This window comes from Suncus etruscus, chromosome 19 (assembly GCF_024139225.1).
Source record: "Suncus etruscus isolate mSunEtr1 chromosome 19, mSunEtr1.pri.cur, whole genome shotgun sequence".
NCBI classification, from domain to species: Eukaryota; Metazoa; Chordata; class Mammalia; order Eulipotyphla; family Soricidae; genus Suncus; species Suncus etruscus.
In genome coordinates, this window is record NC_064866.1 from 32,553,312 (window position 1) to 32,576,453 (window position 23,142).

A 23,142-nucleotide genomic window follows, 5' to 3' on the forward strand; every position below is an offset into this window, starting at 1 on the left:
TCTTCTTTTTTTTATTTTTATTGAAACCATTGTGAATTACAAAGTCCTTCATAGTTGGATTTCAGGCATACAGTGACAGTGAATTAGGTCCATTCCCACCACCATTGTTGACCTCCTTTCATCAAAGTTCTCAGTTTGCATCCTATAAATCACACTTAGCCCCCTGGCTTGTCAATGTAACAGACCCATTTTAAGTTTAGATTGTCTGGGTCTCTTGATTCTATTGATGTTGACATTGGCTTGTATATTTAATTCTGCCCTTTTTTTTTTTTATCTCTACCAGTGCACCTGAGACCACCTGGCCCCTAGACCCCATCCTCTTTTTTTCCTTCCATTTTATTAGAAAAATGCATAAATATGAAGTAAAACAAAGTAATTCATGTCTCAAGGGTCTATGAAAAAGGTGGGAGCCATTATCTAAAAGGTAAAAATAAAATTAAATAAAAAAGAAAAGAAATAAAAGGGGTTTATTTGGTTAGTTAGTTGTTTGTTTGGTTTTGTTTTGCCTAGAAACAGCAAATGTTGGGGAAATTAGAAAGGAAATAGCCTTGGCCTAAAAAATATGGTGTTTCTATCCATGAAGCATCCTTCCCTAAGACCAACTACAGATTCCAGGCATACTAATTGTCCAATCTCAGGTCTTTCTTCATGGTACTAGAAAAACTTCTCAATCACGGTTGTCACAGTTAGGCTTCTGTAGTTAGAGATCTTGGTTTTTGCACAGATCGGACCCTATGTCAAAGCCAAGGTGTCATGAAGTATCTTCTGATTTCATCACATAATTTGGTTGCAAGGCAGGGAAACCTGCCCTGAGAGCAAGTTGTTGCTGTTTCCTGGTCCTCAGAATGTCATATAAACCCAACCTGGAGCAAGTCTGTGCCAGGGAGGCAATAGGGTCTCTCCCCATGTGGAAATTTGATTCCTGGTGCTGGTGCAGAAAACCGTGTCAGTTCAAAAGATGGAATCCAAGATTTAGGATTGGACAGTTGATGTCCAATTAACTGAGGCCTAAGTCAAGTCACTATGACAAATGTTAGGGTGAAAGGCACTCCTGCATTATAAAATTTATGAGTTTCTATCCCTATTGGATAAGGACTTTTGTCTATGCATAAGATTTTCCCCATTTTGATGTGCCTATGCAAAAAGAAACAATGTCACATAATACAATTGGTGCATATGGGAATAAAAATAACAAGCTAGGGGCTGGTGCAATAGCACAGTGGTAGGGCATTTGCCTTGCACGAAGCCAACACAGGAAGGACCCTGGTTCAAATCCAGGCATCCTATATGGTTCCCCTAGCCTGCTAGGAGTGACTTCTGAGTACAGAGCCAGGAGTAACCCCTGATCGCTGCTGGGTGTGGCCCCCAAAACAAAACAAAAACAAATAAACAAACAATAAAAAGAAAACTGTCCTTGTAGGCCCAAGGTACTTTAGTTGCTAAGGAAATTTGAACATGCCACTTTCTTTGAGTCTTTTTCTTCCTTTTAAACACCTTAGAAAGATGATTCCTGTTTCTTTATGCTTATGGTAAATAAGTGTATCTGTGCTTTAAAATGAAAGATACAGATAATTAGAAAGAAGACAACAAAATCTATTTATACACTTAGATTTTGGTTTCTAAATGTGATTTACCGTAAAAGCAATGAGTTCCCTTAGAGGAATGAGTAATCCTATATTACTGGGGCATAAAGGAGCAAGATGAGTCTGGAACAGAAGATGCTGGAGAAAAAAGATTATGGGGCATGACAAACAGCAAAAGCCCAAAATATCATCTAGAATGGGCTTCTACTGGATAGACCTGGACTGTTTTTATTTGTTTGTTTGTTTGTTTTGTTTTGTTTTGGGGCCACACTCGGTGTCGCTCAGGGGTTATTCCTGGCTATGCGCTCAGAAATCGATCCTGGCTTGGGGGACCATATGGGACGCAGGGGGATCAAACCAAGGTCCGTCCTAGGCTAGCATGTGCAAGGCACCAGCCCCAGTCCCAGCCCCTAGACATGGACTTTTTTTTTTGTGGGTTTTTTTATTTATTTTTTTTTTCTGGGTCACACCCAGTAGCGCTCAGGGGTTACTCCTGGCTCTATACTCAGAAATCGCTCCTGGCAGGCTCAGGGGACCTTATGGGATGCCGGGATTCGAACCACCATCCTTCGGCATGCAAGGCAAACACCTTACCTCCATGCTATCTCTACGGCGCTGACCTGGAATGTTTTTAACATCAAGATTAATCCAGACTGGAAGGGCGTGTTGCCCTTTGAATCAAATATAACTCTACAATCCATCCTGATAATGAATATATACAAGGTAGGATTTCTTACTTGAAAATGATGAATAGAGAGGAAATAATTCCATTAGAAAACTCCCCATCTTGCATTGGGGGTTGATTGATTCTAGCAGAATTCACCAATGGATTGGTGAATGGGAGGTAGGTAAGAAGTGTGAAAAGGATGAGATCTGCATCATTTCATACTATCTTTCCAAAAATTGTTTAATAATTTCAAAAGAAACTAATTGGTTTATTGGTTTCTATTAGCAATTAGAAAAATTTGGTCTGGAGAGATAACACAGTGGTAGGTGTTTGCCTTGCAATCAGCAGATCCAGGATGGATGGTAGTTTAAGTCCTGGCATCCCATATGGTCCCCCATGCCTGTCAGGAGTGATTTCTGAGTGCAGAGCCAGGAGTAACCCCTGAGCGTTACCTGGTGTGGCCCAAAAACCAAAAAAAAAAAAAAAATTATTGTATAAATTTTATGCTTCTGGAATTTGCTTATGGTTCTATGTGAGGATTCTCTTAAAAATGCATAGTTAGAGGGTACAAAGATAATATAGGGGCAAGACCCTTGCCTTGCACACAACCAAACCATATTCAGTACTAGCTCCTTATATGGTCCTCTGAGCACTATCAGGGAAAAGAAAGTGTTTATTGAAATATTAAAGTATAAAGTGTCTTGACATATGTCATTCACTTTTGGGTGCTTTAAAGCAATAGTTCTGTGAGACTTGAAAAATTGAGAATTTTTTGGTATTCTGGTGATTGGACCCAGAAACCATTACCATGTCTCAATTGGGTGTATCATGGATTTCCATAAGACAAAGAGGAAGAGGACCAGAGAGATAATAAGTAGAAAGGTTAAGCCAGTTAGTTTCCTTGAACACTACCAAATCTGGTTTAAATTCCCAGCACCATCCCTAAGCATGACCAGGGAATTACTCCTGAGCACAGAATCAGGAATAATATCTGGGCACCACTGGGTGTGGCCCCCAAACCAGAAAGTAAAGGACAGAAAACAGTGCAGGGGCTGATGAGTACTCAAGAACTTGAAAAAGATGATTAGTCTGGAAGCTCAGCTCTATCATAAAAAGCACCATACTGAGAAAATACTAAAAGACTATTGAGATACATGAAAAGAGAACACCAAACCAAAACAATGATTAAAAAAAACTCTGCTAGGAGTAGTACCTGCGTATCTGCCACACAGGGAAGAATAATCCTGCACTAAAATACTTTCCAATATAATGAAATCAAAACGAAATGAAAAAGCAAGTAAATGGGAAATCCTCCTGCCTTAAGGTCATGTTAGGGAGAAACAGAAATATTAAAAGTTATTCAGACAGGAGAAGAAAAAAAGAAAGCATGAAAGAGAATGGTTGTCAAAGGCTGCCTTTGTTGGAGATTTTACCCAGAATCCACATACATATGAAGACTCCATGGGATCAGTGGGTTACATTTCAGGAAGCTTCTATAATATATCCTGAGCAGAAAGCTATTTTTCACCTGCCAATACTCGCTCTAAAGAAGAATCCTGCACTATACCAGTTGGATGCTTTTGCCAGAGGAATTGTCACTGAAGTAAATGAGAGCCAGCTGGGTCTTGTCACCCGGGAGGAAAGGATGTCTGGAGGGAAATTATGCCCAGGTTATCAACAATCCTGAAATGATGGCTATGCAAATGCAATTGTACTGGTTTGACAGTCTCATATAAATCGCTCCTTGTAATTATTGATAGTGACACACCAGGCAAGGAAAGCACTTTTGCAATGGTGTTTCGGAATACCAGCAAACAGACAAACAAATCTACTTTCATCAAGACAAATGTTTTTTCTAATGTCAATGGCCTACTATAAAATGGCCCAATTTAGGGACCAGAGAGATAGACTAGAGGTCAAACAGCTTGTCTTGAATGTAACTGATATGAGTTCAGTCCCTGAAACCACATGATTCCTGAAGGGAATACCTGAGCATAAGGCTCAAGTATCCACAAGTTTCACAGGATGTAGTCCCTGAACAAAAACAAACAAAACCCCAAAATGGCTCTGTTTACAAATTGGTCTTTAGTTTTGCTTGGTTATTATATGGAATTATAAAGCACAGGTAGAAAAATTTAAAAGTATGTATGCACTTATACAGACTAAGAGTGAGAAACAGAACCATACCTGAAAGGCCAACATGAGTTCTTTGTCCTATTCTTTTTTTTTTTTTTTTTTGGATTTTGGGTCAAACCTGGTGACATTCAGGGATTACTCCTGGCTATGCGCTCAGAAATCACTCCTGGCTTGGGGGACCAAATGGAATGCTGGGGGATCAAACTGTGGTCCGTCCTAGGTCAGTTGCATGCAAGGCAAGCACCCTACCACTGCACAACCGCTCCGACTCCCCTCTTTGTCCTATTCTTGCAGCTCTTCTGTAACAGCAAGTATTTCTAAATAACAATCTTTATAAAGAACAACAAATTAAAATAATTGTAGTGAACTGTTTTAAAATTTTAGTTCAGGTCTGAAAAAATGAGCACCTGGAAGCCTATTACCCAACTGGCATGGCCATAGATTCAAAATCGTTTTATGTTGTGTTTTGTTTGGGTTTTAGGCTCACAAGTCACAGGAGACTCAGGGTCTCCTTCTGACTTTGGTGTTGGGGAAGGGTCACTCCTTATGGTACTTGAGACACAAGGTGGCTCTGGGGATCACCGCAGGGATCTCGCCAAAAAATGTGCTCCACCCCTTTAAGCCAGTTTAGTTCCAGTTCAGAATTGTTTCCAAACAATAATGGAATATGATTAAAGGCCATTTTTGTTAAGTCAAGTGTTACAATTGCTTTCCTCTGCATGCATGATTCATACTCAAACATAATTATTAGCAATATTTATTGTTAATCCTATTGATCATCTGCTTAAGAGTGTCTTTAATTGCTAGCTTCAAATGTAGGTTTTATGCAGCTTTTCTATATATGATAAATCAGAGTTTAGCTTGGTTGTAAGATACACCACTGGTATTTTAGACACCACGAAAAGAAGGAAGGTGGGGGCCGGGCGGTGGCGCTAAAGGTAAGGTGCCTGCGCTAGCCTAGGACAGACCGCGGTTCGATCCCCCGGTGTCCCATATGGTCCCCCAAGCCAGGAGCAACTTCTGAGCACATAGCCAGGAGTAACCCCTGAGCATTACCGGGTGTGGCCCAAAAACAAAAAAAAAAAAAAAAAAAAAAAAAAAAGAAAAGAAAAGAAGGAAGGTATTTCCTATAAGTACTTATGTTCAAAGCAGCACTGTCTACACTACCCTGACACAGAGACAACCCAAATCCTCTTTAATGGATGAGATGGCAAAGAAGCTGTGGTGAGGATCAAAGAGCTAGTACAGCAAGGAAGATACTTGCCTTGCATGTAGCCAACCCTAGTTTATTTCTGGCACTGCATATGGTTCCATGAGTTTCCAAGAAAGACTCTTGAATTCTTCCAGGTATGGCCTGGAAAATCCTAATTATCACAGGGTGAGGCTTCCAAATTAAAATCCAAAACAAAGAAGAAACTATAGTGAACATATTCAATCAAATATTACTCTACAAAACAAAACAAAACAAAAAAACATTTGCCATTTGGAACCAAATAAGTGGAATTTGAGCTATGAGAAACAAGAAAATGAAAGATGGGCCCAGAGACATAGCACAGCGGCGTTTGCCTTGCAAGCAGCCGATCCAGGACCAAAGGTGGTTGGTTCGAATCCCGGTGTCCCATATGGTCCCCTGTGCCTGCCAGGAGCTATTTCTGAGCAGACAGCCAGGAGTAACCCCTGAGCACTGCCGGGTGTGAACCAAAAAACCCAACCCCCCCCAAAAAAAAAAGAAAATGAAAGATGATTGCTGGATAGTCTTACTCATACATAAGTAACTAACTCAAAGAAGTTGGCAACAAATGGCAAAACTGACTTCTACACTTGGTGATAAATGAAAGAGAAGGTGCGTTGGTGGTGGGTAGAGGGGTCCTTTGTGGGGTAGTGCTGTGCTGTACTGGAACTTTAGTGGATCTGATACCTACTTCAAAGTGTGAAGTCTTTCCCCTGAAATTCTATGTTGTTGTAAACTGATAAGTAGATTTAAAGATGATTAAATTAGAGAAAGAAAAATGCTTTCCTATGTCTGAGATGCTGTGGAATGTGCATTCAAAATTTATGAAAAGTGTATTTTTTCTTCCAACTCTAGGAGACCTGTTGTCTGTGGACAGCTGACATGGGTCAGAGGAAAGGAGGCTGCCTGGGGCCCTTTGTAATTCTGTGAGTTGCTTAAGTTTTTAGGATGATTTGCAAAGTTGTTTGGGGCTTTTCAGAACCTCACAGTCATTATGAAAATGTATATAATACCATTCTTAACCAACTTGTATTTCACTTTTCGCAATGTTTATTGGACACTCAGATTCTGTGTCCTACACAACCCCTGAACATGAAGTGTTTGCCGATGAATAGGGAGACAAATATATTTTCTGCCTTGGGAAATGCCTTAAAAAAAAGCTTATGGAGAGAGGGGATAGGTCTGAGGGACCAAAAGATGACCAGGAATGAGTAAGATATACTCATGAAACAAATGTGGATTCACTTCTTGCTAATCCCAAAACTGCATTGGGCACCAGATATGAATCACTGGGTAATTTTGAAAAGTTTACAAGGACAGGTTGTCCCAGGCAGAGAAAACAGCGGGCACTGTGGTGCAAAGAGAAAGAAACAAAACACAGTCTCTGGTAGATTTGAAAATAGGGAGTTACCAGTAGAACATGGCGAACTGTGGGGCGTGAGGGGAAAGCCAGGTTGAGGTTCAGAGAGGGAATTCAGAGTTCTGGGATCTCTGGGCAAAAGAGTACCACGTTTCGTCGGACTTAGCTGTTTGAAGATCTGAAGGTCCACCTTGGCCCCACCAAGAGCTTCTTAAGAGAAAGAACTGCCATATTTTATTCATTGTCTAGTAGACCATGAGGCCCCACAAGGCATGTTTCGTCTATTGGGTGCAAGTTCAAGTAAACTCCACAAGACATAATGGATGCCTCATTCCTTCCTGCAGCCCCCAGAACTGTTGACATTATTTCTCCCCCAGATCTTGATGTCTTTTAGAGACTTGCCTTGCATAGTTCCCTAGCCCTGCCCTGCCCAGATTGTGCAAGAGGGTGGCTTTGCTAATTTAACCACCTCCTTTGGAAGCTTGGTTTCTGGGTTGGAAGGTAGGACTCTGAGTAGGAAGAATCAACTGTGCTGCCTGGGACTCTGGGTAAACACATGGTGCCTCCTGCTGACATCTCCCTGGAGCAGTGGCTCTAGGGAACTGGTCTCAACATGTAGGCAAATCTTGTTTCCAAGGCAATCAACTTAATGAGAAGACTGAGTAAGGGTTTTATGAACTGTAAAAGGCTGTGCAAACAGGCGGGATTACCCGTTGGTACACTGCTAATCTGGTGGAAAGAGACTTCAAATAGGGACCTTAGTAATGACACCATCTGTCTCCTGCCTCCATCTCAGAATTGAGACAAGGAAACCCCGAGAGAGGAAGTGAATGGGGCAAAGTCACCCGATAAACCTGTGGATAGAGAGCTTAGGTGCCAGAAGCCAAATCTCAGCTCTAACAGTGACTAGCTGGGCCTGGAGGGAGCTTGCCAGATAAACTAATATATTTCTAAGCATCAGAGTCTTCACTTGTAAGATGAGAATAATAATCATTATTTTAAGGATTGAAGGGAGATTTAGGAAGATAACAAGTGGCTGCAAAGAGATGTGCATATAGGGCCCAGAGATTATAGCACAGTGGCGTTTGCCTTGCAAGCAGCCGATCCACGACCAAAGGTGGTTGGTTCGAATCCCAGTGTCCCATATGGTCCCCCGTGCCTGCCAGGAGCTATTTTTGAGCATCGCCGGGTGTGGCCCAAACAAACAAACAAAAAAAAGAGAGATGTGCATATATATCTGGAAAGGTAAAAGGTAAGGAATCAATGTTAGCTGGTAAAGACATCCTCCTCCTCCTCCTCCTCCTCCTCCTCCTCATCTACTGGCAGAGGCTGGTCTTGGACCTCCCAACCCCATGCTATCTGCTACAGTTTCTGGGCTTTCCAACTTCAACAAGATACTGGATAGTCCAATTTATCCAGATCGTCACACAGTGAATCAACAAAATGCTAGTTGCATCGTGTGTGTGTGTGTGTGTGTGTGTGTGTGTGTGTGTGTGTGTTAAGCAGGTGATACGCAAGAGATATAATAAAGGAAGGGTCTTTAGTTTTTGCTTTTGGGGCTACACCTGGATCATATGGAATACTAGGGATCAAACCCAGTCAGCAAGGCAAGCAGCCTACCTGTTGTTCTAAATACTATAAAAATCAAAGAGTTTTCTGGGGCTGGAGAGATGGCACAACGGTAGAGTGCTTGCCTTGCATGCAGCTGATCCCGGATGGACGGTGGTTTGAATCCCAGCATCCCATATGATCCCCAGTGCCTGCCAGGAGTGATTTCTGAGTGCAGAGTCAGGAGTATCCCCTGAGCACTACCAGGTGTGACCCAAAAACCAAAAGAAAAAATCAAAGAGTTTTCTGTGTAGATGGGGCCGGTAGGGAGGTAAGAAGAGATGGGACAGGAGCTCTCTATGTAATGGGCAATCTACTTCAGGAGTGGAAGAGAATAATCAAAGCTTTTTATAACTGCCCATTTCTTTTTAGTTGCTCCATCCTCAACTTAAAAAATTCTCCCCGGGATTAAGGAAGTAAAAACAGATTGGCCTGAGGTTTGTAATTTGAAGGATGTGAAAACCACAATCTATGACAAGCCGCCTCATTGCATTCTTCTAACTTTTGCTAGACCAAGACTGATAGCTTTGTCCTGATAAGACTCCTGGATGGACAGTACAGGCCAATGGAGGCTGTGCAGTGGTACCCACTTCAGCTTCTGGACCTTTTGGTTTCATCACCATACTAAAAACTATCCCCTATAACCTTTCTCTGCTATCTTCTGCTCATGAGATGTATGTTCATTATATGTTCCTCAACTGAGCATGCTTTTTTTCCCCCTCATAACTATGCATGAGTTTATAGAAAAAGTCATAAATATGTATAGACTGCAATGTCCTCCTAACTCTACCCACCATAAAACCAGGTTCCTGCTTGCTCCCCTAGAAGATTGTGTTGGGTTACAAGCTTGGAACCACTAACCCGATTTTCATTGTTTCATCCCCATAAGTCCTTCTGTTTTATACCATTGATCCTGTGTTTTGTTTTGTTTTGTTTTTGTTTTTTGGGTAATGAGTTAAGAGTTAACTCTAGAAGTCATTTTTGGATATCAGGTTGCAATTTAGAAACAAGGGTAGATGCGAATCAGCCAAGGATCTCTTGGGATCACTACAAAACCCACAAACAAGAACAAAAATATACACCCCTCATCCACACACCCTCAAAACACATGCATATGTGTGCAGTCTCCCTCCAGCTTTGAGGGCAGGAAGTTTCTTTCAGCCTGTTTCATTTTCCAACCCAGGGACTAGGAGTCTCAAACGGTTCCAACAGGGACTGCAGGGATCCCTGGACCTGCCTGTTTCTGGGACTAGGTCCATTCCGTCACCAGCTCTTCTTTTCAAGACAGACACAAGCTTCATGCTTCATTGTACAGAGAAGCAAATGTCCATGAAGAAGCAGATCAAGACGACATCTCGTGTTTACTTGTGTAAGAAATGAGAACATGTTTACACAAGAACTGGAGATAAGGCCTGAGACAAGGGTACTGCGGGCAGGTGTTCCGCAGCTGCTGGCATCAAAATCAGCAGCACAAAGTCAAAGAGACTTTGCTCAGTGCATGAACAGCACTTGAAAAGAATTGAAAATTGAGAAGAATGAAGAAGGAAAGAATGGACGACCACATTTATCAAGGAAGACTCCTTCCTAAACGCAGAAAGGTAAGAAACCAGACTGGCTAAAGGAAACCAAAACTAAACAAATACTGAGAAACAAACATATGTGGAAAAGAACAAAGAGCTTTTGGGCTGAAGACTAGAAAAACTAGGAACCCCCAAACCAGAATAAATAAGAAGCAAAAGCAAACTTATTTGTTCTTCAAAGTCTAGCTTACCTTGGGCCTCCACACACTACCTTACAACCTTCCCCTATTCTGTATGTTAAGCCAAATTAAAAAAAAAAAATGGCTGCCTTTCCAATTCATGATCCATTTCATCTTCATTAGCAGAGTTTCTCAGACAGTAGACACACTGCTCAGAAATGGAAGGAGTTCCTGAAAGAAAGTACAAGGGCATTGAAAAGGTCGGAAAACATGAAGTTCCAGTATGGGGAAACTCAGATTCAACTCCCAGCTGTACTGCCTGCTAACTGATTGACCTTGTTTCTAATTTTTTTTTTGCCACACCCAGTGGTACTCAAGACTTACTCCTAGCTCTACACTCTGGGATCTCTTCTGGCAGAATTCATGGGACCATATGAGGTGCCAGCGATTGAACCTGGCCACATGTAAGGCAAACTCCCTACCCACTGTATCATCTCTCCGGCCCCTGATCTTTCACTTTTACCTCTTCTCAGTTGCCTCATCTCCAAGGAGATATTCTGATCCTCCTTATCACGTTGGCATTAAGGGGAGATATCCAAAGCCCTTGGTATCATCCTTTTTAGGTGGAACTTCCTTTCCTCCTTGCTTTAGGTTTTGTGAGGCAAGACATTAATGTGTATAACACTCCTGACTTCTTCCTGGGGCCTCACTCATGCCTGCCCTGGAAGGAGTCAATGGCCTAGCTGAAAATTCCTTCGGGACCTAGAGGAAACATGAATTCTGCCTTGCTTATTTTATACCTTCACTTTTTTGAGGTCAGGTGAGTCAGGCTGGATTATATTTACCTTATCATTTTGACTTTCTGTGACACTCCTCTATCATTTTGAACGGTTCAAAAGTGGATGAAGATGGAAGAGGATGATGGTGGGTATAACTAAATAGCTTGTCTTAAGCTCAACATGAGTCACATCAAATGTCTAATAGGTGGGAACTGTGGACCTGTTTTGGAAACACACTTCTCATGCTTCTTCTGACTTTGTATCTTTTGTGTCCTTACCATGCATCAGTTCACCCAGGAACCCCTGGTTTCCTAGTGATAATGAACTGAATTCAACCTTCAAGGGCCCCCTTCCTTGCTGGCAATCCTTAAATTCCATCCAAATAAATAATCTTCCTTCTTGTGCGTGGAGGAGAGTTTGGGGCCACATCCAGCAGAGTACAGGAATGACCCCAGGTGGTGCTGGGTGGCCCATATGGTGCTGGAGTTGTAACTGGGAGTCAGCAGCATACAAGGCAACTGGCATACCCTCTGTACTCTCTTTATGGCCCCGATAAGCTTCACCCACCCCGATTTAAGATACCTGTTGTCTTTGTGTGTGTATGTGTCCAAGAGGCTGGGCAGAAAGTGACACTCAACCTGAGGGCACAGTGCTCAGATGCAGTGATTCAGGAAGTAAAGGTGTGCTGGGGGAAATAAGAACTGCTGGAATAAAACCTGCGGTCTGACATGTGCAAAACATGCATGTCAGCCCTTTGAACCATTTCCCTAGCCCCTGCCAGAGGCTTCATGTAGAACAGGCTCAGTTCCTGATTCTTTTCAATTGTAGGAGCTCTGATGAGTGCATAAGACATTTTTCTCTAATATAAGAATGTGGAGGAAGAATGGTTAGCTTTCAGAAAGCACGGGTCTCTTTCTTGCTGGTCTCTCTTGTTTTCATGCTGCATAATTGTCCAACCAGAATAATTTTCCTAATGATTAATGAATCAGAGACAATTATGGACTAGTGGGTTTAGATGTACATGTGTGTATGTGTCTATATGTGTCTACACTCTATTTCTCTCTCACATCCCAAGATCTGGGAAACACAGGAACAGTCCAGAGGGGCTGTAGTAGCCTTGAGTACAACTGGTGCTTTCTTTTGTTACTTTAAAATAAATTTCCAAGGATACTGAGTGCTTTTTTTCTGAAAAGGGAAATAGGCCAAATCAGTTTTTGGCCTACTTCTGGACTGGAGTGATGTTACAGCAGATAGGGCATTTGCTTTGCACATAGCTAACCCAGGTTCAATCCCTGGCATCCCATAAGGTTCCCTAAGCTCACTGGAAATAATTTCTAAGTATAGAGCCAAGAATAATTCCTGGGTATCACTGATGTGGCCCCCAAACAAACAAAAATTGGAGGGCTTTTGGAGGTGGAGAGATTGTAAATTATATTTGTCTTTTAAAAATATTTCTATTATTTTTATGTGTTAAATAATATTTAGCTTTTAAAATGTTATTTATTTAAAGAAAACGCATCACACACTTGACATGGTTGATCATAATACATTTGTTTCCAGATAGGTGAAAGCAAAGCTATGGAGAAAAAAAAATGGAAAAAATAAAATGAAAGAGGAAAAAAAAGAAAGAAAAAAGAAAAGTACAGTAGCAAGCTCATTTATAAAAATTATTATGTTACCAGTGAAGTCATTAAGACAAGGGTTTAAAAGTAAGATCTTGCTGTTATATGTCTATCTGTTAAGTTGGGATGTTCCTTTAAGAATGACAGCATCGACAAAAGTTGTTCAGGAATTCAAAGCTATGATATGAATCTTAGGGGCAAATATTCAGCTGGACCTCCTGGAAGAAGATCCAGTTCAAACATGGCGACTGCATTTGTGGGCTGGTTACAGCTGCCAGACTTTCCTGGAAGAAGAAAGATCTGGGGGGAAATAATTCTGGTGATATCATCCCAACACCCAGTGTACTTGGGTACAGACCTGCAACTCCGCAGGAATAGTAGAGGGGCAGTGATAAGTCAGGGCATCAGGAAAATGGTGATTCTGGGTAATTTGGAGGCAGCAAGTGTGCCTTCAGCAGGGTGGAGCTTGGCTCATCCTCTCCTCTGAAATGGCCAGCTTTGTGCTGCGTGGGCTGGTGTAGACATAATTTTTCACTGCTCGGTTTACATCTTGTTTGAGAAAAGAGTGAGTCTATAGTGCTGGCCCAGATAGAACATGATGACTCTGTTTCTATTATTTTTACACGTTTTCTGCAATCCATATGTTTTTAAGTTTATAGGCCATCATACTTATTCTCTTTGTCCAGAGTCCATGAAGTCGGTCATGAAGCCCATGGCCTGGGTACCAAGTCAGGAGATTGTAGACCTACAATGAATCTGCTCAGTTCACTATCACCCTCCATCCTCAGCATTCCCTGGCTACAGTGGCAGAGGGCACTCTGGCATTCCACTGGGCTGGGGCCAATCAGAGCATGTCTCTTGGGAAACTTGGTGTGTTCTGGAATAGACATTCTAGTTAGCTAGGGAAGTTCCTAAAAAATCCAGGACTCAGGAAGTAGGAGGCAGAATGGATTCACAATAGCAGAGAGAGGCAAGTAAATAAAATCTAGGGAGAGATTTAAGGAGGTCATGGTGTGGTGAGAGAGTAGAGAACACAAAGAAGAAGCCACAGGGAACAAATAGTTCCTGGTTCTTTCTAGTGTCTTGAAGGATCAGAGAAGGAGTTGAAAAAGGGGATGATTGGGCCCGGAGAGATAGCACAGCAGCGTTTGCCTTGCAAGCAGCCGATCCAGGACCAAAGGTGGTTGGTTCGAATCCCGGTGTCCCATATGGTCCCCCGTGCCTGCCAGGAGCTATTTCTGAGCAGACAGCCAGGAGTAATCCCTGAGCACCGCGGGGTGTGGCCCACAAACCAAAAAAAAAAAAAGGGGGGGGGATGATAAAAGGGGTAGGTCTCTGGTCAGGGATCTTTGGTTCAACTACTTGCTTTTTAACAACAATATTATTCTAGACAACTTTTTTTGGGGTGTGCTTGGTATGGAGGGTAAAGATTCCAAGGCCTCACATAGGCAAGGCCAGCACTCTCCACTGGACCACATCACTGATTCTTCTAGATAAATGACCCTCCTGGGCTCAGTTTCCTCATCTGCGTAAAGGAACTACACATCAAAACCCTAGCTTTTGGTTACCTCTACTGCCCCCTATTGTTCTGGCAGCTCAGGTGGGTGTGGTAAAAAATTCCATGACTTGTTGCAACCCTGTGTCCATCCATCCGTTTTCCTTGGCATTAGGATTGGGATAGTTATTTGACTCCTTCAACTCTCACATTCTTTTGTCTGCAAAAGGAAGAAGCAAACAGTGATCTCAGGAGACTGTCTTGAGAAGCAAGTGCAGTCAGGGATGTGCTGGCAGACATTTACCAGCCAACTCTGGGGACCAAGTTCTCCTGATTTGCAGCCTTTGCCAATTTCCATGGTGCAGCTACTCCCACGATAGCTGATTTCAAGATACCAACAGGACATCTTTGAACAGTAGCTGAAACATACACCAATATATAATATTTCCTCTGCAATTAATATCAATAGACCTATTGTGACCCTGGGTTCACAAAAAATAGTTTTGGGTTGCTAAAATAATTTGTTTTAATTTTATGTGCTTTAAAACCTAATTTATGTAATTATGAGTTTGTAGACTGTAATTTTTAATAACAGCTGTGTTTAGGAACCAGCCTGTACAAACTTTTGGGGGGATCATACCCAGAAGTGCTAGGGCTTATTCCTGGCTCTGTGCTCAGAAATCACTCCTGGTAGGCTCGGGGGATCATATAGAATGCCAGGGATCAAACCCAGGTCAGCCATGTGCAAGGCAAACACTCTACTCATGGTGCTATCGCTCCAACCCCCAGCTTGCAAAATTCTTGAAAATTAGGCAATTGATTCTTGAGAGTGCTAACTCTCAGCTGACTCCAGAATTGTTGAAAAGCTAAAGCATTTTTTCAAGCATAGAAGAGAACCCAGCACTTATCTTTAGCAAATGGTCATTTATGTGAGTCATGTCATTTATGCTATGAATAATATATGGTCACAATGGGAAAGGCAGGGAAAGACAGTTTAACAGTACTTTGGTTGCATTTAGGGTCATCTTCATAGATGAGTTAAATGATATACTCATAAAGTTACTATACTTAGCATACAGAACTGAGTGAGATTAAGAGAATGATAGAATGTTGGATCAACACATTATAAAAATTTTGATTTATTTTTCTGGGGGGCTATAGTATATAGTGTTTATTTATATACCTTCTCATGGAGCCACTGCAAATTACAAAATTATTCATGATTGTGTTTCAGCTACTCAAAGTTCCCAGCACCAACTGATTCCTTAATAGTGTCCATTTCCTTCTACAAGTTTCCTTCTCACCCCTCTTACTGTGTCACTTTTTAAAATTTTTGCTTTTAGGCACTGCAGTTTATAGTACTAATCCCCTTAGGATACCATGTATATAATTTACCCTATGTAGTGATCATTTCTCTGGAGGTAATAGAAGTTTGTGTGTATGTGTGTATGTGTGTGTGTGTGTGTGTGTGAGAGAGAGAGAGAGAGAGAGAGTGAGAGAGAGAGTGAGAGAGAGTTGAGAGAGAGAACAATCCCATGCATAAATGTGTCTCAGAAAATCAAGTACCTAGGAATTAGATTAACAAAAGAAATAAACTATCTATACCAAGAAAAATTCAAAACATTGCTAAAAGAAATAAAAGAGAACCAGAAGAAATGAAAATTCATCTCCTGTTCATAGGCCAAGAGAATTAACATAGTCACAGTGGCAATACTGCCATTATACAGTTTTACTGCAGTCCCAATAAGGGTACCCATGATATTTTTCAAAACAATAGTTCAAACACTCAGGGAATTCATATGAAATAACAAACACCTTGCCCCTAATAGCTAGAGAAATCCTAGGGGAACAGAAGAGACAATGCTTACCCCAGCTCCAAATTATACAATAAAAATTCAGTTCTTGTGGCAATGTCTGTGACATTTGAAAATTGAAGGTAGCACCTCACAGGCCTGGAAAAGTAAGTAAAAAAAATGCATCAGGGGCGGGAGGGGAGGAGACAAAGATAAGCTGTGGATGGAATAAAGAACCTAGATAACTTCAGAAAGGCAGATCAGAGACCTGGTGCTCTGCGGAATGTGTAAGAAATGAGATGAGGCCTGAAGGTCCATATGTCTGCCCACTAACATGTCTGGCATACATATATGCATTCAAAGAACCTTTTGCATTGTGCACTGACTTGTTTCTGTAGAACCCTGGAAGAGACAGGTCTTCTTGGAAGAGACATGAACAGGCACCTGTGACATGATTGTAGACTGGAATACAATATTCATCACAAAAGTGTTAGAAAAGCACCCCAACACAGGACTCAATGAACTGACTTCCTGAACAGATGGGGTGGGTGTGGCCCACCCCTATCTCTGCTAAGGAAATTGTAGGATATAAATACCTTGGCTTCTCCATTGTCCTTCCTGAACTTCCTGGTGGTTTTCCATGCACAAACCTTATTAAAAGCCGGGATACAAGCCAGCCATGTTGTTCACTCTGCTTGTGAATTTCCAGGTTGTTTGGGCTCCAGGGAGAGTCTCCAGGAGAAGTGATCAGGAGGAACAACCTGGAGGCTGATGGAGACCGCTTGGCACAAAATTGCAGGATTGTGAATTAAATACTTTCAGAGGGACAGGAGTGTTGGGACCTGAATTCCAAACAAGGAGGGATGCCATTTTGTAAAGGCCACATGGCTGGCTTCTCAGATTCTGAGCAGGGAGGACACCATTTTGTAAGGACCATATGGTGTAAGCCACATGTTAGGTTTTCACAAGCCTATTTCCATAGATCCTGCCCCAAGTTACCTGGCCATACCAAGTTGCCTATCAGGGAAGGAGAAGGGAGCAGTAGAAAGGTACCCCTAGACAAGAGCCAATCATTTTAAGGATCATCCAAAAGCTGGAACCTCCCTATATAATCTTTCTCATGACCTTGGGCAGGGCTCATCTCTTTTGGGGGATGTCCCTGGCTGGCCAGGTTGATGAGGTTTTGTTGGCAAATTTAAAGTATTAAACTTTATTCCAATTGTGTGGTCTCATCCATCTACTCTGAAACCCTACAATGAGTTTGCAATGTGATGTTCCCAGGCAAACTCAGAACTGGTAGAAAATGAGCTCCTTTGGTGAAAGAGTCAGTCAGTTATAGGGAGAGCACTGTGTGACCCCAAACAAAAGCAGAAATGTATGTGTGGGTAGCAGACCATGTCTCAGAGGCATTAGAAGAAATCTGTATTGCTCAAGAAAGAGAAATAGAGAACATGGTCAGTAAGTGGGCAGGGTTGAGATTTTCCTAATAAAGTGGAGACGAGGGCTGAGCATCCATGGCTCAGTGAGAGAGAGCATCTATCTTGTAAGCATAAGATCTTGAGTTTGGTTCCCTGGCAAATACCAGGTTTGTAGCACCACAGAGGTGTATGGAGTTACTTTCCCTCTTCCATGTGAAAAATAACAGGAAGGGTGGAAAGGTGTGTGTGTAAAAATAAAATCTGGTAAGCAATCTACCAAAATGGAATGATGGTGATCTTTGCATGTAAACAATGAATCTTTTGTTTGTTTGTTTGTTTTGTTTTGCAGTTCCAGAGCTCAAACCTAAAGCTTTACATGTCAGACAAATGTTCTTCTTTACTGTATTATTTAATTTTTTAAAAAACTTTATTATTAATTCATTGATTGATTGATTTGTTTCTGGGCCACACCTAGCAGGGCTCAGGGATTACTCCTGGATCTGCACTCAGAAATCACCCCTTGCAGGTTGGAGGACCATCTGGGATACTGGGAATCGAACCAGGTCCCTCCTGGGTCAGCCACATGCAAGGCAAATGCCCTACCCCTGTGCTATCTCTCCTGCCCCCATTATTGTCTAATTTTTAACCAAGTAGACCTGAATGCTTATGCAAATGGAGAGGATTAAAACTAAAATAAATAACATTATTAATAGTTGAAGAGAATTGGGGATAAGTCTCAGGAGTGAATCCCCAGCACAGAGCCAGGAGAAAGCCCTGAACATAGGAGATTGGGGTATAACCCAATCTCCTCCACCGCCCCAGTCTCCAAAGGACTTGAGAATTGGGGTAGATATAGTTATCTGAAAATTGTGTCTTCAGTCTTCCCACACTGTCACTCTTGTCTTGGTGGTTCTAATATGATTTATTTGCCCAGGGGAACTGTAGATTAAGTCATCAAGTAGGTCAGGCTGAGGTCAGAGGCACAGAGCAAGGATCAGGGGCCCAAGTGATAGCACAACAGCATGGTGTTTGCCTTACACACAGACAACCTGGGACTGACTCGGGTTTGATCCCCAGCATCCCATGTGGTCCCCCGAGTCAGGAGTAATTTCTTTTCTTCTTCTTCTTTTTTTTTTTTTTTGGTTTTTGGGCAACACCCGGAGATGCTCAGGGGTTACTCCTGGCTGTCTGCTCAGAAATAGCTCCTGGCAGGCACGGGGGACCATATGGGACACCAGGATTCGAACCAACCACCTTTGGTCTTGGATTGGCTGCTTGCAAGGCAAATGCCGTTGTGCTATCTCTCTAGGCCCAGGAGTAATTTCTGAGCACAGAGCCAGGAGTAACCCTTGAGCGAAGATAGGTGTGGTGCCCCAAAAAACAAACAAACAAACAAACAAAAAACCCACAGAAGAGGCCAGAGCAGTGGCACAAGCGGTAAGGCATTTGCCTTGCACACGCTGACCTAGGACAGACTGCAGTTCGATCCCCCAGCGTCCCATATGGTCTCCCAAGCCAGGAGCGATTTCTTAGCGCATAGCTAGGAATGACCCCTGAGCATCACTGGGTGTGGCTCCAAAACAAAACAAAACGAAACAACAAGGATCAAAAAAGTAATCCTGGTGGTGGGAATCCTGCACTGGTGAAGGGGGGTGTTCTTTACATGACTGTAATCATACAACTACAATTATATTTGTAATCACGGTGTTTAAATAAAGATAAAAAAAAAGTAATCCTTCTTGGAATCTGCTATTTCCATCCACTTCTTTGGGCTGCCATAACAAAGTGCCATAAGCTAGGAACCTCACTACTACAGCAATGTAGTATGGTCCTTCTTTCCATCTTTAGGGAGGCAGGAAGCCAGGAATTAAGATGTCAGTGAGCTTGTTTCCTGCTAGAGGCAGCAAGGAAGAATCTGTTGTGTGCTTTTTTTCCCTCTGACTTGGGGGTTACAGAGTTTTCTTGGCATTCCTTGGCTTATAGGAATATCACTGTCATCTTTTTGTCTCAGTATCACAGGTCTATCTCTCTGTGCATTTGTGCATCTCCAAACCTCCCTCTTTATTTTCTTCCAATGTTTCTTTTTAAATGTAATTTATTCATACTTAAATTTTAGCCATACAGTTTTTCAGCACCAATCCCACCAGCAGTGTCAACCTCTCTTTTTCCCTTCACCAGCGTTCCCAGAATCCATCCCATACTGCCATCACCTTTGCTCAGCCTGTCATCATCATCAGAGGCCTGTTTTTGAGTTTGGTTATTAAAGTTTGAGTCTCATTATTTCATTGTTATTTATTGGTCCTGTGTCTTGGATATTTAGTTCTGTCCTTTCTTAACACCACCAATACAGTCTCCCTCTTCTTAAAAAAGGAAATGTTGCTGATTCTCTGCCATTGTGAGGAGGGGTACACCAGCATTGGAGTGAGAGTCTGGAAATGGAACACAAGGCCTCACACATATCAAGATCTGAGCTCTAGGGCCCGGAGAGATAGCACAGCGGCGTTTGCCTTGCAAGCAGCCGATCCAGGACCAAAGGGGGTTGGTTCGAATCCCGGTGTCCCATATGGTCCCCTGTGCCTGCCAGGAGCTATTTCTGAGCAGACAGCCAGGAGTAACTCCTGAACATCGCCCGGTGTGGCCCAAAACCAAAAAAAAAAAAAAAAAAAAATCTGAGCTCTATCACTGGGGTTGTATCTGCTCCCCACACCTGTTAAAGGACCCTAGGCATATGGTATAGGACCCAGTGTATTGAAGTTGGCCACAGCTGTAAAAACTATTTCCAAAGAAGATTAACAGGAGTTCAGAAACAAGTTTTAACATTTTTGGGGAGAAGGGAACAGTATTCTTCCATCCCTCATCCACAACAATGCCATTTGCCAAAAACTCATAATTTTCCCTGATAGAGAAAATGCACATACCGGGATGACCCTGATAAAGTAATCATGAATATTTGAAAACTTCTTATTGAAGTATAATATAATGTGTTTAGTCTGCTGGCTTATCAGAGTGGCACACCCCTATAATCAACACCTGGAACAGGAAGCAGAATATGAGCTTTTCTGAACATGTCTCTGCACCTCCTATCCCAGGTCGGTGACTGTTTTACTTCTGAACTGAGTTCTATGGAATGACGTGAAATATATTTGATTGGGGAGAGTCTAAATTCTTTTGCTCAGCATTCCATTTGTGAGGTTCATTCACACTGTATGTAGTAACAGTTTGTTCAATTTGAATTGCTTTGTGAATTCCATTAGAAGATTAGCCCACGGTTTACTGTGGGTGGACAGCTGGGTGGTTTTGTTTTTGCTTTTCTAAAGTAGGCTGCTGTTAATATTTTTGTCTGTGTCTTTTGATAGGCATACCTCGGTGGAGCACATACCAAGAACTATTGAATCTCAGGGGAGGTGCATGTTCTTGTAGCAGACACTTCTAAAAACTCTTGAAGCAGTCTCAGTTCTTATTGATACCAGTAGGAAATGGTAGGAAAATGCTCAATTACTCTATCATAAGCAACAATGGGGATGGTTTTTTAAATTTTAACCACTTTAAGGGGTGTGGATATCTTTCGAAATACAAGGTATTTGATGCAGCGTTGTTTATAAGGCCAAACAAAACAGAACTAGAAATGATTGTTATGAAGACACACTTCGATATGTAAAATTAAAGTGAAATTACAAAACTCTATTACCTCCTTTTCTGAAGAAGAAAAAAAAGAGATGAAGGATATGCATACATTTCTCTCTTCTTTAGCATCTTTTATTCCTCAAAATGCTTGACTCCCACCCCCAGATCTTTCCAAACACCAATTCCTGTTCTCTTGCTCCCATTTTAATAGCCACTCCTTGGGAAGGCCCCTTCTGATCAGTTTAACCTCATTACATAATAAAGATCTCTGATCTTCACAGATGCTTCCTCTTCCAACCCAGCCTTTCTCCTTCCTGGCCAATTAATACATTTCAAAATATATGTGGAGATTATGGATATCAAGCAGGAAGTGTTCTGATCAGACATGCAAAGAACTTATCTGCTAGTGGTGATAATAGGGATAAATTACAAGATTGCAGAGGATGACACATCTCTCGTAGGAAGTAAAATGAATAGGACTGGGCGTAGGTAGGGCAACCTGGGTTAGGGGACAGTTCAATTGTCACCTGAAAGTATGCTAAAACTCTATTCATACTCTTGGAATAATGTAGGGAAAATGTAAAATGCTGGGAAGATTATTTTACATAAGAGTGATAAACACAAAAATCAGAAAGCATTTTGGCTGAAGGGAAGTGAGAATTTCTGAACTGGAGATGATGAGGAAAGGAAGGGTGAATGTGTGAATATTTTACCAAAATATTCTAGTTTGGATTTCACGAGAGAAACAATGATAAACTAGTGCAAGGTATTCTGCAGAATACTGACATGGTTTAGCTGGGATCTTTTGCAAAACTTCCAGCTTTTCCATGAGTAGATAAGAGTAGAAGCCTGGTGGAGGAAAGTAATTTATGGGTTTCACAGAGGAAATGAGAAACAGAGACAAGTGAGAAGATACAAGACATAAGTGGGAGGCTGTTCCTTCAAGACATGTTCTAGATGACTGTGGCTTATTAGGAAAGAGAAGAATCAAGCATCTGAATTATTTGGGTGAATGTGGATGGATAAGAATGGAGCAATAAAGGCAAGGGGAGAAAATCAAGTTAGTCTTAAGCTTGCTAATATAATGAGGGACTTTACAATGTCTATGAGGCATCCAGAGCAAGATATCAGCAAGTTAAATAGATCAAGGAGAAAGGATTGGGGTTGGAGGTGAATACTTGAGATTTATCAGCATACGGATAGAGTTTGCAAAAAAAAAAAAAAAAAAGTCCAGAGGAAACCTAGGAGAAAGCAAGGAAGGGCAGGAAAAGGAAGCCCAGCACAAAACTGAGCACTCCTCAAAATTTACAAACTGGGCCTGGAGGGGAGTTCATTGGGTTGAGAATTTACTTTGTATGGAGAGACCCATGTTTGAACCCTGACACTACATGGTCCTTCAAACACTGCTGGGAGTGATCCTTTTTTTTTTTTTTTTTGGTTTTTGGGCCACACCCGGCAGTGCTCAGGGGTTACTCCTGGCTGTCTGCTCAGAAATAGCTCCTGGCAAGCACGGGAGACCATATGGGACACCGGGATTCGAACCAACCACTTTTGGTCCTGGATCGGCTGCTTGCAAGGCAAACGCCGCTGTGCTATCTCTCCGGACCGGGGGTTGATCCTTGAGCAACGTATCAGGAGAAATCTCCGAGCACAAAGCTGAGAGTAGCTACTATCCACTCTCAGGTATGATCCACACAAATAAACAAAACCAAAGCCATTTTTACTTCAGTCTTAACAAAGGAGACTAGGAAAAAACATGGCTTTCTGTGAAAGACAAATGTAGCCTTTGGTCTTACGCAAGCCAAGGAAGTGTTACATGTAGAGAATACTACACTGTGCTAATTGCTTTTGAGAATTTGAGTTCTTTGAGAACAAGAATTGACCTTTGCGTTGATGAGAACAAGGTTTATTGCTTGTTTTGGTTGGGGTGGAAGAATGGGTCAGGATATGTATGGAACTCTATTGTGAACATACTGAAGAAGGAATGAGGTGTTATTAACCTCACATTGTGTGCATGATGTCATGTACATATTACACTGACCTACATGCCTCTCTTTCTTCCTATCCAGAAAGCTGATTATGTTTCATTCATCTCTGTATTCCCACTATAACTGGCACATGCTTAGG

General features: G+C 41.9%; 1 protein-coding gene and 1 pseudogene across 1 annotated transcript in view; both read left to right on the top strand.

The window, feature by feature from the left end:
- Positions 1–23,142, top strand: part of SQLE (squalene epoxidase) — a 767,303-nt gene that overhangs the window by 495,949 nt on the left and 248,212 nt on the right. The window lies entirely within an intron of this gene.
- LOC125997555 (ribosome biogenesis protein NSA2 homolog) lies at positions 1,701–3,937 on the top strand (annotated as a pseudogene).